Consider the following 5274-nt stretch of genomic DNA (forward strand, 5'->3'; position numbering starts at 1 on the left):
AACGGTAGAGGCCGTAGCAGGAATCTCCATTCCAACCAATGCAATTATGCGGTAACATAACTTGGATTAAAGCGTTCAGTTATCGGATCTAACGGGTACATAGTGTTATTTCCGTAGACATCAATGAAACGACACAGCATAAAAACAATGTCTGCTGAGAGACGAATCAGCCAAGGGCTGAAAGTCTCTTTAATAAAGACAAATCAATCAATCAATGTATGCTGAGATTGGTTGACAGTGTGGATCGCATCCTTTGAAACGCTCATAATTTCATTGGTATAATGGGAAAGAAACTGTTAAGTGCCAACAATTCTCAGTATACACTGGATTTTCATGCAGCACCGCTTCGCTGCTGGATACTTAGACTCCAAGGGGATAGGGGGAAAGTCTGACCAAAGTCTAAATTCATACAAATTTTGAAATTTCTGTATGAACAAAAGTCTAAGCCGCGGGGAGGAGGGGTCTGAGATAGCCAAAGATGAATCAACGTAGTTTATGGACAGCGCCAGGCTGTTATAGTCATTGACATTGAGCAATAGGCTAAGATATTTTACCACGTTGTGTTAGACGTTTTACTGTTTCGTTCTAAAAACACATGTGTCCATTAGGATTTTACAAGCTTACTTCTCCAACATATTAATGAGAATATTCACAACAAGCCACTCACTTACGACATCACTTATTTGTCAACTCACTTTTAAACCCCTCACTGATTAAATCAGTTATTCGACAATTCATTCACTCGCAAGCTCACTTAACAAAATTCCATCAAGTCATTTAACGTCCAATGCACTAACTCGTCAACTTACTCACTAACTCACTAACGTACTCATTCAAAAACTCACTTGCTCATCAACTAGCTCACTAACCAACACACTTTTACTTGAATGCATTTACTCACCAACTTAACCTTTAACTTACAACTTACGTACATATCACACTTATCAATTCACTCGCTTATTGAGTTGCTCACTTACTCATCAACCTTTCAAAATCTCATTCACCAAGTTACTCAATCGTGAATTAAAGATTTAGTTACTTGGTTTCTCACTCATCAATACATTCACTCAAAACCTCACTCATCATTCATCAATTATCATGTGTACTTCTCAATCCACTTTTTCATCAACTCTCATTATTACTTAGGTACAAACATACATATCAATTCACTCACACATCAATTCACTCCCGTCACACATTTTTCAACCCACTAACTTACCGACGCACTATCTCATCAATTCCACAACTCATCCCACTGATAGAAAAAATCATTCACTAACTCACTATTTTATTCATCAACTAGCTCTCTCACGAATTGTCGAAAGGTATCGGCGCTTGTTTTTCGTTGTGCAATTTGAAGAAATCGGCACCAACATTTCAAAAGAGGGTAACTGCTTTTGCAACCAATGCCTTCTCACAGAGCTGTGGGCCGTATTTCATTCATCTTACGCAATTCACATCCATTAATCGAAAGAGGAAAATTTTATCTTTCTATTTGTGCTAGTGGATTGCTCGAGAGGGATAGGATACGCTCCACAGCTTTGTGGGAAGGCATTGGTTGTAAATGCAGTTACACCCTTTTGAAATGTTGGTGCCGAAATGTCGACCTTCCGTGAGACAAGTGAGTGAATGGATAAGGAAGAATCAATTAACTTTTTCATCAATTCATGGGATGTTTGAAAATTGTGCAACAAAAATAGGTTACTTCCGATGACACTTTAAACCAAAATGAACTGTTTCATACAACATTTGGGCTTGTTTTTTTCGATGATAAAGTAGGACAATTTTGTAACACGCCTTCTATATGCAAGAAAATGTTTTCTTATGTTCACTCCCCAAAAGTTTATTTGGTCTTATCTGAGAGCTACAAGTGTCCTATTTAAGTCCAGTCTAGTCCACGCATACACTACACAGTAGGCCTGTCCAGTTTTTCAAAAATGTTCTCTGATTCTCAAGTCCACCCCCATATTTTAATTGGCATCCTAAAAGAAGTAACTGGTCAAAATTTCAGCCAAATCCGTTGAAATTAAGAGGTGCATCAAATCAATTTTGTGTTTTTCAACTATTTTTGAACTTCAAAAAATCATAACTACTCTAAAACATGTCAAAACTTAATTCTTTCGGCAGAAATTGAAAGCTATACTTGTTTGCTACAACTTCTCCGAACAACGTGTGCCAATAAAATTGAAGGAAACATGTGTAATTATCACATTTGTAATCAGAAAAACCTTAAAAAGTTGATTTTTTGATAGATTTCGTTCTGGAACACCCTAATATACTTAAAAAGATGGATTTTTCAAAACGGCATCATATTCTCCAATGTTTTTTGGTTATTTGCTTCTTTGACACTAATGCTGTAGGAGTTGAGCAAAAATTACTAAAATTCGTGAAAGTCAAATGTGGCCTAAAAACTAGCTTTTTGGTGGCAATCACGTTGTGGCGCGAAATTGTACTGAACGTAGTAGCTTTGCTTCCTAGTAGTTTGCCTTGGCTACCCCCTACCACGGGTGATAACAAACAAGAGCGATGACAGGTGTTGGCTATCACATCAGTGCTGACGCGATGCCACTTTTTGCGCGCCAAAGCGTGATTGCATCCGAAAAGCTAGTTTTTAGGCCACATTTGGCTTTCACGAATTTTAGTAATTTTTGCTCAACTCCTACAGCATTGGTGCCAAAGAAGCAAATAACTAAAAAACATTGGAGAATATGATGTCGTTTTGAAAAATCCAACTTTTTAAGTATATTAGGGTGTCCCAGAACAAAATCTATCAAAAAATCCACTTTTTAAAGTTTTTCTGATTACAAATGTGATAATTACACATGTTTCCTTCAATTTTCTTGGCAGACGTTGTTCGGAGAAGTTGTAGCAAACAAGTATAGCTTTCAATTTCTGCCGAAAGAATTAAGTTTTGACATGTTTTAGAGTAGTTATGATTTTTTGAAGTTCAAAAATAGTCGAAAAACACAAAATTGATTTGATGCACCTCTTAATTTTAATGGATTTGGCTGAAATTTTGACCAGTTACTTCTTTTAGGATGCCAATCAAAATATGGGGGTGGACTTGAGAATCAGAAAACATTTTTGAAAAGCTGGACAGGCCTACTACACAGCCATTCAATGAAAGAATCCTGGAAAATGATAGAATCGACTACTTCCATCATTTTTTGTCTTTAATTATGTTTGCAGTGCATCGGAATGAAACGATCGTTCGATCAATTCTGACTATACATGTCAATGGTTGCTCCTCCGTGATTGATCTGAACTGGTACCAGTTGCACTGAGATCCAACTGAATAAGGGGCTGGGACATTCCACTTATTCTCAAAGTGCAATTTTAGCAGCTCATGCATATTTGATCAATAACGGCGTCGGCCAAGTCCTTATAGTCAGCTGGGAAGGGAAAGGAATGTTAGAGTGTACTGGTTCTTGCTACTAGAAACCGAGAGCACTCTGCGTCCCCACAACCCGCACGGACTGGGGTATTTGTTAGACGGAAAGGATGGGAGATCTGGGAGTCACCGTTGGGTCGGTGATGCGATCCATGGATAGGGTTATTTATAGTATTTGTGATAGATTGTGTGGTGAATAAGGTGAATAAGGTCAAGCGGCACAGCACGCTTTGGTTGCATAACTTATAGGCGTTATATACACTGTGCTGTGAGTGGAAGTTGGAAGGGAGGGAAACGAGTTTTTTTTCAATTCGTTTCTGGTTCTAGCGATGGCTATGAACATATGAATATACATGAGTTGTATATGTAGAGAAGAGAGAGCGAGAGAAAGTGGATAGAAAGATACAAAGTAGGATGAAAAGGACGGGCCAGGGATTGAACCCATGACCTTCTGCATACGAATCAGAAGCGGTAGCCACTAGACCACCAAGCCCGTCTACGAGTTTGCAGTGCATCGGAATGAAACAAATAAAAAGTAGAAACCTTGAAAAGGATCCGGTACGGATCGAAACGTCGGAGCAAGAAAACATGAGGTATTTTTGATCTCAAAATCGGACTGAAAAGTCAAGAAATTCCAAGAAAGAATGAAAATATATGTACACTGTGATGCAAAATTGATCAGACAAACCCAAATTTTCATACAAAATGGCCAACTTTGAGATGCCGAAGCTATGGTTTGCTTTGAAGGATTGAGCTCAATTTTTGATGTGGAACTACAAATATGCTAAATTTTGCGTATACAAAGTACAACATGTTTTCGCTCACAGGTATGGGCGTGACAAGGCGTTCAAAATGTGCAAATTTGATCGAACAGTGGTACGTGTGTAATTCAAAGGGGCATATTTGTAGTTCCGTGTCAAAAATTGAGCTCAATCTATCAAAGCAAACCATAGCTTCGGCTTCTCAAAGATGGCCATTTCGTATGGAAATCAGCGTTTGTCCGATCAGTTATGCATCACAGTGTATACATAAAGCGGCTGGTACAAAAAAGTCAAAATCGTCAAAAAGTAACGTGGAACAAGTATGCGTAGACCAGAACCACATTCGATCGCTACGTGATATATGATTGCAAATATTTATTTGTTGTTTAGTGAAAAAAGCTCTCAGTAACTTATGAAACACTTCTATACTGAAAAAGTGGTTCTGCCTCAGTTGGGTCGATACAACAGAAATAAAACAAAATCGCTTCATTAGGGAAGGGAAATTATCAAAATCCGCAATCAGAGCGCAATCAGTTGTCGTGCCATTGAATCTCCGTTGGTTTGCATATTTTTAGACACGGCATCTATTCGCCAAGGCGTGTTGTGCGTTCGATTCAAAAGTGTAGGATTGGCGGCCATCGCCGCCGTGTCGGAACCTTGGAATACCGAAAAAAAAAACGTTCCCATTTGAAAGCGCCGAAACAAAGCAAAAAAAAAAAAAGAGAGCATTCTGAACCAAACGTGATTTTTTACGCTTCAAACCGCACACTAGTGCGTCCCCGCGAGTGCGGGTCAAATTTAAATAAAAGCGGAAGTGTCACCTTTTTCGGTCGTCGTCATTTCGATGACTTTTATGGCATAATGATGACGACCGCGAGGTTCAATCTCCTTTTTTTTTTCATCACCACTAACTAACTAGCCGTGTATGTATGAGATGTAGTCAGTGGTGGCGAGCGAACAAAGTTTGTCATCGAGACTGCTACCTGGCATATATGTGTGTACTTTTCCACAATGTAGAAAGGCAGTTATATAAACTCTTATAGCTAGAATGACATTCAGACGGGTTTAAGCACATCCGGTTTACTTTTCACTTTTGTGGTTTTGCCTAGGACCTAGGTAAAG

The sequence above is a fragment of the Aedes albopictus genome, chromosome 3, assembly GCF_035046485.1.
Source record: "Aedes albopictus strain Foshan chromosome 3, AalbF5, whole genome shotgun sequence".
Taxonomy (NCBI): Eukaryota; Metazoa; Arthropoda; class Insecta; order Diptera; family Culicidae; genus Aedes; species Aedes albopictus.